This window comes from Anas platyrhynchos, chromosome 1 (assembly GCF_047663525.1).
Source record: "Anas platyrhynchos isolate ZD024472 breed Pekin duck chromosome 1, IASCAAS_PekinDuck_T2T, whole genome shotgun sequence".
Lineage (NCBI taxonomy): Eukaryota > Metazoa > Chordata > Aves > Anseriformes > Anatidae > Anas > Anas platyrhynchos.
The window spans coordinates 97,288,267-97,305,463 of record NC_092587.1 but is presented as its reverse complement, the minus strand read 5'-3'; the positions used below and the strand labels follow the sequence as shown (position 1 = coordinate 97,305,463).

At 45.1% G+C, this 17,197-nt stretch overlaps 1 protein-coding gene across 1 annotated transcript in view; it reads right to left on the bottom strand.

Annotated features, from left to right (window-relative positions):
- The window catches only part of BCL9 (BCL9 transcription coactivator), an 82,417-nt gene extending 65,315 nt beyond the window's left edge, over positions 1-17,102 (bottom strand). The window contains exons 1-2 of the mRNA XM_038184617.2: positions 16,448-17,102; positions 5,756-5,878 (exon numbers count right to left, since the gene is read on the bottom strand). The gene's annotated coding sequence lies outside the window, so the exon portion shown is untranslated. The remainder of the gene's footprint in view (positions 1-5,755; positions 5,879-16,447) is intronic.
- Between the last annotated feature and the right edge of the window lie 95 nt (positions 17,103-17,197).

Sequence of the window (17,197 nt, the reverse complement as noted above, 5' to 3'; positions counted from 1 at the left end):
AGGAATAGATGTAAAGTCAGTCAGATGGAGAAATGCCTGAATAGCTCTTCCAAACAGCTCGGAACATAAACAAAGCAAGATGTTTCTGGGGGTTGGGCTAGGTTTTGTATAAACTCTATTTCCTCTTCCATCATTGAAACCGGATGAGAAGAACAGCCTGTAGCTTGCATCTTTTGCCTCTCCGCCGAGGGCTTACACAGGGCTCATTTTCCAGGGCTGTCAGAGCAGGACCTCTCACAAACACCATATTTACTACGCAGAGAAGGAAAAATCACTCGCATCCACGCTGCTGAATGTGAAACTGAAGCTGAGAATCACCGAGAAGCAGCATTATGCATTCTGGATTACTAAATCATGATTTTACCAGCATTGGAAACTCTCCCTTTCGGATTTACCAGTGACCTTCGATTAGCCCAAGCCTCAGCACAGGGTCACCAGAAACACAGCCCTCAGACAGAAAGCATCACTCGAAACGTAAATGTGATTAAACAGAGATGGCAAATTTTCACAGAAATTAAGTATTCTCTCCGAAACAAGGGAAACTGAAAACAGCAAGTGTACTATGTCCTTTCTAAGGATAAGAAATTGGCTTTGAAACACCCATCTCCCTCCCTGTTGCCCTAAAATTGCACCTCCCCCAGTAACACCGGAATGAATAACAGGGTAACAGAAGGGTAGGAACACTTCCACAAACATTTTATGGTCCACTTTGTAACTCAAGCACTTCTGCAGAAATTTTTAAAAATCTAGGACATTTACACATCCAAACTGTTTGAAATGTTTAAACATCTGAAGGATTTCTCAGCTGCTTCCTCAAGTGTGAAGTCAAACATAGCCTATCCTGCGGAAGAGGGAGAGTGGGAGGACATGTTTTTTACATGTTGTACCTCCTCGCCTCCTTTGCAGTCTGATTTCTTGCTCAGGGAGTAGGTAATAAATACAGCATTCAAAGGAGCTGTATCCTCAGCCCGAGAGGACGAGGGAACAACAGGTGCCCAATCTGAACGAACCATCTTACCCCTAGGTGCAGAGCTGTCATCGCCAACCCCGAACCCGTTACGCAGAATAAAAGGCTAACGGGAGAGGCACGAGAGCGCCTTCCCTCCCCAAACAACCTGCAGCATATGGCAGCAAGAGCCTGCAGGATTTCCAGTGGCACAAAGCACGACTGCAAGGGGCTGCCTTCCCTTTTACACTTGGGCCTTTTTGCAGCATTCTGGAAGTGTGAAGAGGCAACAGGCAAAATGCAAACCTGGCCCGCTGTACTCACACTAAATTCCTCGACATGTGGCGCCTCATGCGAGTGGGATAGCTGTCAGACGTTGCCTCTGAGGACACGTTCCTCAGTGAGCTCACGCTGCTCAGAAAATCCCGGATGTCTCTCCCAAGCCAGGCAGCTCCCAGTTGCTTCTCTCTGCACCACAGTTGCCTGCTGCAACTGCACCGGGAAAATGTGGGCATTTATCTGTAGCTCCGCGCTCAATGTAGACACAACTTAGCTAAACGCATCTCTTCACACTCTCACCACAACTGCACACTCCCAAGAGAAACACTTAAACCTCTCAAAGATTGCAAACAGCCCCTAGAGAGGGACCGGGAAGTAAGCGGAGAGGGATATGTCCACAGCGCACACTGCGTGGAGGGGAGGGATACCTTGAGTTACCTGTAAACAAAGATGTTCATGTTCTGGAAGCAGGCTAGCAGGCACAAACGCAGCAAGACAGCTGCAAGCTACTTCGCATAAAACTTAATTCATTTGACTCTGAGAAGAATGGTTCTTACAGATTTTGCAGGAAGCAATATATTGCAGAAACATTGCTTAAGATGCGAGGGACCAACTTACCTGGAACACAAAGATGAACAGGACATTTGCACCAAATTTCCTACTAGTTTTCTGGTTGGGATGTTGGGGCAAGAATGTGATGGAATTTTTTAGTGCCAGAATCTTCCTCTATGGCCTGTACTGTACCACATACACCCTGTATGCTGAAACAGGGATCAGGTACTAAGCATAGGTAAGGTCTGAGCACATGAGGAGAGTACATACCAAGGAATTCACCACACCAACCAGCCACAGGAATTGTTTCCACTGCAAACTAGCCATCCTGTTGTTCGTGATGCATAAGTAGCATAAACACCAGCAGAGAGCTACAAAATCAGCATAAGCCTTGACAGCCAGCAGGGCAGACTCCATGCCAGGATAACTCGGTGAGACAGAGTTGCATGATGCATCCAGCGGAGGAAATGGTTTTCCTGTTTCGAAAAAGTTCACCAGTGCAGATGGAACAGAGGTAGACAAATAGCAAACATCTACGAGACAAACTGCCAGGGGAATAACGCTTGGTGTAGTGGATCAGCTCTAAAACAGAGCACCTTCAGTCATCTTTCAGTGACACTGATGAGGAAAACACCAAGAGGAGTAACATGGAAGGGCAGGTGGCATGAAAAGCCTAGGAAAGTGAATACCATTGTCAAGATCTGAATTCCCATTTATGCTATAATTATTTGTTTAATCTACTGGCAAAAAGGACAAGAAAAAACAATCAGTTTGCAGACACTGGGAACACCCTGTGGAAAACAAAAAAAGCACTTCTCAAAAGAAGTTTCCAAACTATGGGCCAGATCTCGTTCAAAGTGACATTTAATCAGAAGAAATAAATGGAACTACTCAGATTTAGTAAGGAAGGGATCCTATTGTTCTGATGTTATTTTGTTTCACTGATGTTATGAGAAATTGGCTCCCTCGGGTTTGGATTTTTAAAGACTGGCACAGGGTAGATATGACAAATAAAGAAAGCCAGTAGGACTATAAATGGAATAGAACTGTAGTTTCCACACTTAGTTATGCATGTATCTTACATTCTTACATACCAGAACAAAAAAAAAAAAGGAAAGGGGGGGAGAAAGCTGTGTTAACAAGGAGTTAGGGCTGAGAGTATGTTAGTAAATCTAGGGTAAGACACATCCCAGAGCACTGTAAACCCTCAGAGCTTAGCATTAAGTTGAAAAAAAAATCTGAAATACAACAGCTCTGGAAACGTACAGCTAAGGGCACCTAGAAGAATGTAATTTTGTTCTACCATGTAACTCGTGACCAAGCATGTGATTACGGTTTACGTTTAAGGCAAGGATTCTACCCTCTCCTGCCAGTGCCCACGGTAGTTCCCCAAGGCAGTGGGAATCCACCTCTGCAATTTCAGATACCTCCATCTTTGGATGCCTCTTCAGTTTAACCTTGAGCCTGGATTGCAAAATTTCCATTCCTAGCACATAAATTAGTCACTTCCATCCATCCACAACATTTTTCTATCAAGTCTGCATTTCCATCTGTATCAATGTTTTCCAAATTTCTTCCCTTACTTCACCATTTGAATATTCCAAAGACGTACGCTTCACAAGAGACAAGCTCTACCATGTTAAAGATCTCACGCTCACCAACCTGTCTCAATAAATACCCACATGAGTATTTATTTTACTTAACCTTAAACCAAAGCAGCTCAGCTTTGTTGTGTAGACGGTCCCTATATTTTCTTGTTTTTGTGAATTTGTATACAGATAAACAACATTCAGGATCTGACATTTCACTTTGATTGCAAGTTGCTGTAATTAAGAACCAAAGCTTTATGAATTTTAATCATCAGCTGTAAGTGGTACATTATCTCTAGTTCACAATGAAAGCAATCAAGTGGACAAGATATTTTTAGAGACATTACTGTGGTAATATTACATTAAGTAGCGGTTAGTACACTATTTTCACACCCAGTGATTTCACACATTAATGCGGCTATAGATCAGCGTTAATGACAACAGAAAGTTATTTTTCAAGTAGTATGAGAAGGCTGGTTAAAAGAGCTACTGGGGATTTACACTTCAGCAGCAGGAGGGGCACCTCAGCGGGGCTGCAGATGAAGACACTCCAGCAGCAGGGTTTGCTTCCACTTCTCCTGGAGACAGAGGCAAAAGCCCCAATTGTCCTGAACGGATGTGGGTTAACAACAGGGGCAGCGTTTTCTTCCTGCTTCTGAAGAGCAAAAGCAAGACAGGAGAGGAGTGGAAAGCAAAGTACCCTGATGCTGGCACTTAACCCCAGAGCTGGTGAGAAATCATATACCACATCTCGCCCAAGGCTGCCTCTTAAGCAACACAATACTCCTCCGTTCAAGGAGGGTGCAGTGAAGAGCAAATTAGAAACACCCTAAGGCTTGAAGAAAAAAGGCAGGGAGTCTGGCACATTTTAAAGTTTCAGTGCATGCTACTCCACATGGATATGATACCACTCTCTAGATAAACCTGTAAATATACAGGCCTCGCCTGTCAAGGCAGGAGGGACTAAGGGACGAGGCCCATGGTCCCCGAAGGAGCACATTTACGATAGCGCCTTGCTGAAGGACACAGCTCATCTGAAAACTGTTTGCCTGAAACTAGTACTAATGAGAAACACTGTTCTCGGGAGACTTTCTTCCTTCTTCCTGGAGTCTCAGATCTGGGATGACAGAAGCAGCTCCAGAAGCCTCACCCCAGACCTGCAGGCCATTTTGTTTTACCACAGAGGTCCTGCGAGGATGGCAGTGCTGGGTTGCAGAGAGCTCAGGAGCTAACTCCAGCAGAGAGTATGCCATGTTGTCTGGGTGCCACGGGGCCAGACAACCTGCCACAGCATCTTGGATTCTGTTGCAAAAGCCCTTGTGACCAACCAGTTAATCTCCACAAGCCGTGGCACTTGAGACTGACACCACCCCGGTCAGAACTTGCTGATACCAGCACCGTGACAGAACCTTGCAGTTCAAACCACCTGGTTACACGTGCCCGCTGCTGACCACAGGTCACTCGGTGACTTTATATGGGATCCAGATGCAGTAACATAGTGCCATCTTCTGCCTCTCTCCCTCACACAGCATCTATTACAACCAAATAACTGGCCAGCCTTCAAAATCAGTCCAAAAATTATTGGTCATTGGTGTAGAAAGACTGGACCACCAATGCTTCGGGATATAGAGGAGCATTACAGAAACACTGATTACACTTCATGTATGCAAAAAAAAAAAAGCATCACTTACATTGTTTGCCTTACCTTTGCTATCCTTGTACATGCTATTTGTTCTATAGCAACTCAAGCAGCTCTGTCACAAAACAATCTGAAGTCTGAGCACGACCAGAGCTCCAGATCATGTACTGGAAGAGGAATCCTATGCTTGAGCAATAGGTAATGTTCTCTGACCTACTCATATGCTACAGAGTTATTTTTTTTTTCCTCAGGACCCTATAGATGCCTTCAGAAAGCAGCATTTAACTATGTAACAGGGGCCTATAGGACATGTTATATTGCCAAACATCTCTGCAGTATGTACAAAGATTCTACAACTTAGAAAAAAGGACGTTGAATAGGAAAAGGTCTACCTGAGAAGCTGAGAAAAATACATGCTATTAATATAACTCTACAGAAAGATCTAATATGCTGTTTGCTCATTGTCTAGCTGTTGAGACTCCGCCAGCTTATTTCCATGTGGAGAAGAAAATCAGTATCAGCAAAGTGTTTCTTGACACAGTCTTCAGTTTAAGTCCTGTTTCACTACACACTGTGGGAACACAGACAGGCGGTTTCCCAGTACAGACATCTGAGTCTGCCTTTGGAGCAAGCCCTCTTTTCTCTGCCAAGACCACGCTCCCAACCTTTTCCCTCTGCCCTTGCTGGCCGCAGCTCACCGGCTCCCTGTCCACTGTTCTTCAAACAGATCATTTGAAACAAATGGCTTACCTTGTGCTCAGGCCCGTGGCTTGGGGAGTCTGCTTCATCTGTATCCTCTCCCAGTACAGGAAAGAAAATGCAATTGCTCCTTCATTAGGTCAGAGTAGAGATGATTTACATTTCCATCTATGCCTGTAATTAAAAAGAGATAATGATGATAATAGGAAAACATTAACAATAATAGCATAGACAGGATAAAGTCCATATCTGAGCGAGAGCATTCTTAATGATGTATCTAGACCTGTACACATAGGTCTACACTTAGAGCACACGGGGCTTTCTTTACCACTTGCCTTTGGCTTTCCAGAGTCAGTTGTGCGTAAAATGCTAATTTGTTGTCAGCTGGCACATGTAGAGGTGCCTCTGCTAAGTGACAGGGACACGGGGAACAGACACCTTCCTCTCATTCACTTACATCAAAACAAATTCTTCCTCTGTACCTTGTATAAATTGGGAATCAAGTCAGTGCCCTGCTTCTAATAGTGCCACGCGTGGATGCATCAGAAGAACATGTAAGAATTTTCCCAAGAATCACAAAACCATTGAGGTGGGAAGTGACCACTCCAAATTGTGTAGTCCAACCCTGCCCAAAGAAGTGTCAACTTAAAGCAGGTCTCACAGGGCTGTACCCAGACAGATTTTGAATTTTTGTGGATGGAGGCTCCATCCCTGTTCCAGTGTTCAACACACACAGTATAAAAAGTGTTTCCTTATGTTTGGATGGAGTCTCCTGTTGCCTTTCACCCTTTCACTGCATGCCACATGGAAGTGTCTGCCTGTCTTTACTCCCTTCATGAGGTATTTACACGCATTCATGAGATCCCCAAGCCTCCTTTTCTCCAGGCCACACAGTTCCAGCTCTCTCAGCCTTTCCTTGTATAAGCACTTCAACTTCTTAACCATCTTTGTGGCCCTTTGGTGGACTCTTTCCAGTACACTCATGTCTGCCTTGTACTGCAGAGCCCAGAGCTAGACACACCACTCCAGATGTCTCAACAGCACTGACTGGATAGGAAAAATCACCTCCTTTGATCTGCTGGTGATGCTCTTCCTAACGCAGCCCAGGAGCTGTTGGCCTTCTTTGCTGCCAGAAAAATAGGCACTAGGTGATCTTCAAGGTCCCTTCCAACCCAAATCATTCTATGGGTGTGTGATGCCAGCTCACGTTTAACACGGTGTCCAAAAAGACCTTCAGATCCTTCTCTGCTAAGCTGTTTTCCAGCCTCCTGGCACCCTACCCATACTAGTGGCTCAGGGTTATTCCTGCCCAGGGACAGAGCTTGGTGTTTCAAGCTTTGTTGAACTTCACTCCTGTTAATTCCTGTTGGCCTGTTTTCCAGCCAGCTGTAGTTCTTTGAATGGCAGCACAACCATTTGAATAATCTGCCTTCTGCAGACAGCTCTTCCTGATACCGAAGAGTCAGAGGCTGGCTTAAATCTTGAAGGTACAAGGCATCATTACCTTGAAAACTTCAAGTACTCCTCTTGGCCATTTGACGGTCTAAGCAGCTTTAGAAGTATGTCTGAGAAGCGCTTAGCTACAAGATCACCATACCATCAGTATGAGATCACTGCACGACTCCAGAGGAAAAAGGAATAATCATGAGAGGTTTGTTGTTTTTTTTTTTGAAACAAAACCTTTACAGAATTGCCAAGCTTTCTGTAGAGTTCCAAAAGGCAGGAATTAACAGGGTTTTTTCAACAACCTACCAAGACTATTTTTGTAAAACTCCAGCTTCAAGGCCAGAAGGTGTCTTTGCTTGGTCGTTTTCTTTCCAGCAGGGTGACAAAAATAAAGAATTTTCTTGAGCAAGTCATCTTCCTCCCAATGGTTATGGATTTTACAGCTAGAACGCTGATCTTCTACAATCTAGGAGCATGTTTTGCTGTTAGGACTACTCTATGCTTCCCCAAGTCTTTGGATACTTTTCTTCATAACAAACTTTAAACTTGGAACATTTCAAACTCTGAAAGCAAATTGTTCTTGATCAAGTTAGTTGGGGAAGGGGAAAATTTCATAACCAACTGGTAGTTAATGCTAGCTCTCTATCAGGCTGGAGAGGTGCAACAAGCTAGATTTTTGTAGAGAGCTCTCCCAGAATTTATATTATTGAATTTTTTCATTAACGACAAGAATGAAGGAACAGAGACTGAGCTTATTAACCTTTTAGATGGCACCTTGCTGGGAGGGGCTGCAAATATGCTGGAAAACGGAATTAGTATTCAAAACATCTTTGATTATCTGAGAAATTCTGGAAAAAAATGTTATTCAAAAAAAAAAAAAAAGACAAGCGAAATTCTACAGTTGCTTAGGAAAAGTCAGCTATTCAAATGTATTTGGGGTAGGACTAGCTACGCAGGAGCTATAATGCCAGCGCTGGTATACAGGATGTGCTTACTGTGTAGCCTCTACTACCACCACAGGTCTTCAAGAACAGGGCAAATGTTGGTCAGGAATGACAGATACAGCTAACCATGCTATTGGAGAGCAGGATGGACAAGAAGGCATCCCAGTGGATCCTTCAGCCCTATTTTCTGAGCTTTCAGTGACACTGTATTTGACGAGAAGTTTCACGGCTTGTTTGGAATGGTGGGCATCCAAACCATGTCCTACCATCACTGACAGACCATCTCCACATCCCTTGAAGCTGTGATGATAGGAGGTAAGAAGATAACCAACAACTATTGCTTTTGAAAGTCTCTTCCAGAATCTCTGATCATTAAAAGCCTCTCTCAAATTTTCCCCCTAAATATACTCAAGCTCAGTTTGTAACTTTCCTGTTTTAAGCCTTTTACTTTAATTAGCACTTTTCCCTCACGCTTCCAACTTCCCCAGTCTCAAAATACTTCAGCAACCAACAATGCCACCAGGCTCGGGATTCATCTTGTGGGAGGACAGAATGAGACGAGTGCTTTTATAGTCTTGTGGCTACCCTGCACAACACAGCTGCTCGCAGCACATCGTCCAAGGGCCTGGATTCCCAGCCCAAGGAGATCCCGCCTGGTCCTGTTACAAGATGCCGTCCCAGCTTCTGCAGAGGAGCCCAGGCCATCTGGCGAACTCTGTGCCAACTGCTTCACATCTCTTCTGGATGCGTATCTTTCTTGTTCCTCAGATTTTCGAGAGCTGGCCATTTCTACCCATTATAAACCGTAGGGTTTTCCTGACAGGTGAAGTACAACTATTATTTTTGTAGCACAGGCAGTGTAGGGGTACTCTGATGACATGCATTTAAAGTATAGCTTATTGCCCACTACAACCTGGTGATTAATCTACAGCAGAACAAAAATAATAACAAATAAAGCTCATGGTCTGCAAACAGCCTTAAAAGCTTCTGGGATCTCTGGTGTTTGATGACCTTCTAAAAATCCATATCCTTTCCCCGTCTCCCTTCCACATCTCACATTTTATTTTTCCACATGCAGATACAACTTTTTCTAAACCCACCTCCCTTTCTCTTGGTGGCAGCTCATCCAAGCTGGTCAAGTCCCTGAACTGCTCTCTAACCATCTGTTTTAAAAGAACATCATAAGATGTGATGCTCTGATTTTACAACCATTTGAATAGCGTAACGGGATGCAAAGCTGCAGTGGAAGACTTGATCTCTAGAAGAGAAATTCCTCTCTGATAACTGTTTAATCCCGTTAATGCAGTCCCATTGCATTAAGTCAGCCTAGAGTTTCCTCACAGCAAGTTGTTCTCAGAAAGCAGGTTGCTTTCCCCTCTACTCATGTAGACGTGGGTACTGAAGAACCCAGCTGGTTCACAGACAAAAAGGTGTGCCAGACCCAAAAGAAGCCTACCACAAGCAAAGGGCTCAGTGAGATGACGGATTTTTTTTAAATCCCAAAGAAATTCTGACTCCAATTTGCTTCTCCCTGACTTAAACCCAGCTTTGTATGAACCAGACAGAACGTTCTAGATGTCCAACTACAAGGGGCATCGCTGTGAACAGGAGATCCTACCCCTGGGAAGACACAGTAACACCTCGGAGACCTTCCTATCCTGTTAGATATAAAATAAGTTGTCCATCCTACTGCCATTTGAGACTCATCTCTTACAAAGTTTGAGGAAACTAAACTAATCACCATTAGAAAACAAGGGTCAGTTAGTGATAATTAAGTAGCACGGGGATCTATTAAAAAAACTTCGGAAATCAATGTTTACACTATGTAGTTACAAATTAGCTGCAATGGGCATTGTTAAGGAACCGTTTTTATAAGACAAACACTGAATGTGTGCACATTAGAAGAGTTCTCCCATGATTAGAAATCACAGCACAACTCATTTTATCCCAGCCCTAAATTAGAAACTTAATGCCTCATTTTATTAGCAGAAGGAAATTCTATTACATCCAAGCAACGTTAAGATAGAGAAATGCACTATTTTTTGCAGAGCTGCAAAAAAAAAAAAAAAAAAAAAAAGCAGTTGAAACAAAGCTAGTCAATTACAGTTCAATGCTTCAATGATTTAACAACGTGAATGAATTAACATCTCCAGAGTCACAACCATCTAGGAATTCTCCAGCGACAACGGTTTGCAGGAAGGAAAGGAGTGGGAGCGACAAGTGCTGGGGCCTGAGGAGGAAGGGCAGCCCTCTGAACACACCGCCCTGAGCAGGAACACGCCGCTTGCTGTCGGTGAGCCAGCAGGCAAGAGGTCCCACAGTCCACGCTGTTAAGGATTTACTCGGAGCCAGAACCCTGAAGAGCTTCGCATTAATCACTGTCTGATCTCGAGCTATCAGTGCTGGTCTGCACAATGGCACCTCCTGGGAGAGCTTCTGAATATTGCAGCTCCCTGGGCTCGAACTCGCATTCAGCTGCGCTCACCTAATGGGCAATGCCAAGTACATACAAGCTGCCTACTCCCTCAAACAGCCCTGTCCCAGATGTCCAGAGCCACCTCCTGCGTCCTCTGGAAATCCCACAGCACGGCCAGTTAGCAGAAAGCCCACTGTTTCAAGTTGTTTGCCTCTCAGGACTACAGCCACCCTACCCTGATGCATTTATCACCCGAGACCACCACCATGAAAGGCAGCAATTTACACCCTCCCACTGCCCTCTGGGGTTTGGGAAATGAGAATCTATTTCTCCACAGCACACGCCGTCTGCAACAACCTCCTCACATGAGCACGAGGCCTCCACAGAGCACACCTTGTCTGTAATTGCTGCCTCTCGCTGTCACACAAACCATCCGTGAAACACCGGCAGTCCCAAGCTACAAAACCCCATGAAGTTTTTCGCTCGACTTTCTGTTTACTCATCTCAGCAAACCCACACAGATGAGATCAGTTTCTGCTAACACAGGCGTGACAACCCATTGCAACTGAGTAGCGATGGGAGTGCAACAGATAGATGGACACTGCCCCCTTTCTGGTGTTTTTTTTTTTTTTTTTTTTTTTTTTTGTTGTTGTTGTTGTTGTTGTTTTGTTTTGTTTTTTTTTTTGACATGGTTTTCGACCAGCATGGTATGTAAAGGCACTGGGACCAGCTGCCATAAACCTCAGCTTGTACTGAACTGTGGTCCACTGATACATATACATATTTAATTTAATTGCACACCCACACATCTATAAAATCCACTGTTAGCAGATACAAGAGTCCTGCTCCCTTATAGTGCCTTCCAAGAAAGGCTTCCCAGCGATATGAAAACGGCTGGGGAGGACTTTCACATCGAGCTGACATGAGACAATTCACCTTCCTTCTGGAGGATGAGAGTCTTCCACCAGCATACGCTCCTCCATCCACCCTCACCTGTATTTCTGACCACGGAGGGAGGCAGAGATGGCTCGCGTTGCCTTCAGGCTCTAAATGGCTTTCTGTGCCTTTAAACTATTTTCCTGCAGCGGGATCAGTTTTCTTCATGCCTCAAAGAAGTGGTATCTAAATCGTTTTAAACTGAAACAGGGACAGAATAAGCTGTGCAAATCATTTTCTAGCAGAACCTTAATTACATCCTGCAGTGTCTCGTCCTCAGCAAACCACTGGCAATAAAAGTCTGCATTTCATTTGAGAACCGACAGGGCTGGGTTTTTTTGTTTTGTTTTCCCCAATTGACATATACATAATCTAGCCTGGGACTTTGTTCCACAGCATTTTTGTCAAAGGCACTAGAGAGTACGCCTGCAACTACTAAATCTTTCTCAGGTTCGCATTCAATTTGCAAGTTATACAACTCTAGCTAAAGAAAGAGACGTTCTGTTTGCAGGAAGGTGTTTGCCAGATCCCCACTGGCAATGGCAAAAAGTGATTTATGATCAGCTTTAGTTAACATGGCCTCTCAAACAGATCTTAAAAAGTCTTTACAGCCATGGCCTAACGCCAAGGCCTTTTCTATAGGAATATAGTCGATTTTAGTTTGTGTCGGTGCCATGCAATGCAAAGGCAAATGGGTTCAATATTGAATGCATCCTTTTGATGAGGGGAAGGACCCGATACCTTCTGAATCTACCACATCTCCCCCCATGCCCTGCCATTACACACCCGTACCTTTTCCAGTCTGCTGTTCATTCAGGGATGATTTAATCCCTCATCCATCCCTTGAGCAAAATAAATAATAATAATAAAGTCCTAAATTCTTTCTACTCAAAGTAAGGTGGATTTCCTTGTTACCTTTTTAGGGGTACAAATAAAAAGGCTCCAATATATGCCTGACCCCACATTTATAAGTGCACTTACACATACAGTTCGCACTAACCAGGTGTCTCCCTTCCTTTTGGGGGCTGCTGTAATCTGTTGCCATTGTGAGAAATTCTTTATAATACTGTCATCACTGTCACAGGCACCCCCTGGCACATCCAAATTCAAGGGGTGAAACCACTGCAGCTCTTGCATCTTCTCTCAAGCAAGAGATGTAGCTGGTTTATTGCTCCCAGCGCATACACAAGCCCTTAGATTGACCCCAGGCTTGAGCTGCTGATGCCTCGCTTTTTCTTGGATCCTCCATCATTTCCATTCCTAAAGCCTGGCCTCTCTTCACAGGCCCTTGGGCTAGCTGAGGGCTGAGTTAATGACTCTCTTTGCTGGCAGATTTAGACAGGGCTTCACCAAGACTGAACTCTGGGTTCTCCTGCGCTTGTTTTGCCCCATCCAGCTCAGTAGCTCTGCAGCCCCTGCAGAACTTCTGAATCCTAGTTTAAGAGCCCAGCCTTTACTGGGTCTCACTCCGGTACTACATTTCTCATGCAGTATGCTCCAGTTGCTCTAAAGCTTCCATAATTAGCCTCCTTCGCTTAAAATAATTGAATATTCAGTAGCAAACATCCCCAAGCCAGGTACTGCAGATGTGACCAGATTTCCTGAACCCTACCAGCCACAGGGTGGAGTGTTACAGGACACAGCTCAGAGCCAAGGGGAAAATAAGCTTCACGAGCAGCTCTCCAACAGGAAGCAGTCTTAACTCTCTAGAAGCCATGTGGCTTCTTATGGGAACGGCTGAGCTCAGCCCCAGAGGCCCCAGTAATGCCAATCACAAATTCTGCACCTCAGCAGCCTGAAGAGCTTAATCCCTCCCTCCACTGAGCCCACATAACATTTGTGCCTGACTAGCCCCACTGATGGTCATGGGTAAAAGCTATAGGAAGAACCATACCTTAGCTACTTCACATCTGCTGGAAGCTTCATTTATAACACCTGGAGATTTTCCCTTTAACTAGCACCACCTTTACAATCTGCACATAAACCTCCTTTAGTTCTCCATACTTCTGGAGACCTTCAATGCAGGTAGGATGGCCAGCCTTCACTCATCATCATCCTGCTCTGAGCCCTTGCACTAAACAAAACTTGCTCACAGCAAATTAGTGAGTATGGCACAGCACAAACTAGTGCGTAGCACAGCCAGGTCCAGGCAGCTACAGAAAGTCTTGTACAGGTACCCAGCCCAGATGCTGGGGCTCAAAGATCCTCTTAGAGCAAACCACCTTGACGACACAGGAGGAGAGGGGAAGGTAGATTCAAAAGCTCACACTCTCAGAGTCAGAAGAGGTGGTAGTGATGGAATTTGTCTCAACTAATGTGCTTTGGAAGCAGGTAATGCTCTGCCACCTCAAAAGCACTTTGACAGCAAGTGGAATAGGACTGATAAAAAAAAAATCGTTTTTCAAGGAGTTCAGAAAACCTAGGACTTCCACTTAGCACAAAATGATGAATTAAGAGAGAAAATCCTCCACCAACAGCCCTGCACACACAGGGAGTAGCAAGTAGAAAAGCCAGACTATAGCTTTGAGAGAAACTCAAGATGAAGAAAGAGTGCTTTCCTGAGCTCAGTCTTATAGCCAGCTTAGAGAACCAAACTCTTTCCCAAGCACCCTTCTTCTAACCTATGTTGAATATGTAAAGCAAGGACACCAGACTTACAGCCAAGTGATTTTCCACTCCAGGCACATGGAACACGATGAAAGTAAATTTGTGGGTGTTTGTGCTTGATTTGGCAGGGAAAAAAAATGAGGGAGGGACTGTGATTGAGGGAAGGTATCAAAGATCAGAGCCAGATGCTCCTTCACAGAGCTCTGGATTTGCAGGAAATTAAGAAGGTAGAGAAGGTGAGGCAAAAGGTGTGTTTGAAGTGAGAGTCAAGGGGTTCTGAAGCCTACAACCATCCAACGCGCTTGGGGGAAACTGCAGCACATGCCAAAACCACACCACAGTAGCCTGGGGTGCTTTCATTATACAAAGCCTGGGAGAGCAGAGACTGTAAATGTAGCTTCAAAAGGAGCTTCATCTTAAAGTCTTAGCTCTCAGGGCCTATTAAACATTTATGCTGACTACCACTCCTACTCTTTGCCTCAGAGAAAGCACCCGAAATAACCTTTGCTACAGAGCAAACTACAACAGTCCTACTGGCTGTGTAACAGACTAGCAGGGAGCTGTGAGAAACAACCAGAAAAAGTGTTGGAACAGCACGCTGATGTCTCCATCAGTGAGCCGGGGAAGAAGCAGGAAATTCTGGTCTGGAACTTGAGGGAGACAGAAAATGATGCTAGAAATAACGGCTGGATTAGTTTTTGTAGAAATGGCTAAGAGTGAGAAAGACCATCAGAGGCAAATACACGTATTTTGGCAATTTTTATATCGTGTTACTTACTGAAGGTTCATACTTTTGGGCAAGTCTTAAGGCTAGCCTCCAGTTTGGGATCTACAACTCCTGTAGCTGTAGAAGGGCCAGTAGAGGGAAAAAGTAAGTCCTGTGCAGAAAGGAAAACAGAGGGACCCTAGCAGAAAACAAAGAAATAATTTCCTCTTTTGATCAAAAACTCTTTGGCTATGCAACACAAGTTTGGGATGAGATAGCCAGAAATACTCAAGTTTTTCACTCTACGAAGCTATTACTACCGATAGCAGATAATACAACATGCACTTACTCCCTTATACTTCACTCATACAATCACCCAGCTGGAGCAACTCTTGGAGGACAACACCAGCTGTACACTCAGGGGTTGTGGTGACCCACAGGTGTCCATGCAGCTGTTCAGAAAGTCCCTCAAAGTCATTTACTTCAATGGATGCACATACAAGCCACTAGTCTTAGCCTGCAAATAGGAACCCCTGTCCTCTAGTCATGCAACTATCTGTTGATAATAGCATCTACTGGCCTTGCACAGATTTAGGCAATGCTTGGTGCCCATGTTTATCAGCTCTTGCAGATTCAGCAGAACTTCTAATCTCCAGAAATCATCAGTCCAGGGGGAACCTTCAATGTTCTTCCTCAGCACATGCTTTTTCTCTTGGGTCTGCTTTCTGGTAGCTACTTCTCCACCCAAACCTACAGTTACCTACATAACCATTTCAGTCTCACAAAAAAAAAAGCCTTCATTCCCAGTTGGTGGCTTGTGTGGCTAATCACTCAGCCTTCACATTATAGATATCAGCTTTATGTAAATGTAACTCCTTCCTCTTAATGAGGGGCCACAGCACCTCCTCCTGGCATCGAAGAACACCAAAATAAATCTGGACCAGGAAAGATGAAGGTTTAGCATTCACAGTTTGATACAGAGAGACAATGAAGATGGGACAGGCCTTCCCACATTCAACCTGGGAAGAAAGATCAATCAAATGGTCTGGATTCATGTTAGGATAGCGTCTGCTTAGCCCAAAGCACTATAACCTATATTAATTTGGCTGCTTATCAGCATGGTTATTATATCCAGCAGTGGATTAATGAGCCTGTCTCCTGAAGGCTGGATAAATACGACTGAGCTGACCGAAACATTAAGCAGGAGGTAGTTCTGAAGACTGCATTCTTAGAAACCATTCTGAATAGAGCGGGTCCTACATGGTACACTGATGGCACTCAGTCCTATTGTTTCCCTTTTTTCTTCTAGTCCACTTTCCCAAAGCTGCAGAAAAGTTTACACAAACCAATCTCAACTATTATTCCTACACAGTAACAACCATGTCTTAACTCTAAACAATCAAATTGAATAAAGCAGAGGCAACCGCATGGGCTTCTATTTTTCCTTCCTCTTGGGTACTTCCCTGCAGCTCTATTTGGCTTCCTACCGTGCGCAAAGGCAGCAACTGTTACTCTTTGGCCAGAACAAGCCTAGAGCTACTGATGAGTGTTAGTGAAGACAGCTGATAAAACCACCATCTCCAGACATCCTCTGTGGTAAAATCCACCTCCACTCTCTTCATCTGAGACTGCTTCCCCCTCCCCATCCACCCCTGAAGTTATAACAGGAGAAGGAGCCTCTTACTTACAGTCTGGATGAAGTGTTTGATGAATTCAGGTGTCCAGGGAAGTTCCAAAAACCCCTCAGGCTGGCTGAGGTCTGCTAGGTACGCACCAGCTGCATAACCCTCATGAGACTCCTGAGCTGTAAATGAGTAAAGCTAAGAGGTTCGGAGGAAGTATCATAAACACACACAGCTCTTCTCTAGGCATTGGTTATTTTTTCAGTAGATGGCCCTGTTTTACTCCAAGTAATGCAGTCAAAGTTCCTGCATTTGGGGAGAAACAGACACCGGGATGGCTGCCGTGCGATAGGCAGGTCTCATGCTGGGGAAACCAGGTTCCTGACAACACTCCCTGCCACATTGGCGCCCTTATTCCTGTGGGTTAAAGCTGCCACGACGTGACCCACGAGAGCCCACAGAGGGTCGCACACGCTGCAGGGCAGCCTCCAGTGCCAACCAGCAGCTCCACCACCAGTTTCAGGGGCAGCAGCCACCGCTCCCTGCAGGGCAGCAGGGGCAGATTGGGCCCAGGCACCTCAACGCAGCCACCCCATGGCTCAACACTGCCCCATGGCCACTGCAGGCAACCCGCTCCTGGGAGCACACGGCAGGGGGAGGCACGGAGGACCCTGCCCACCGGGTCCCGGCCACACGCAGCCCTCAGGGGCTCGGCGCGGTGGCTGTGCTGGGGGAGCAGCGCCGCCACGGAGCGCGGCCGGGCCGAGGCACGGCAAAAACTACAGCTCCCATGGCGCCCAACGACCGCCGCCATTT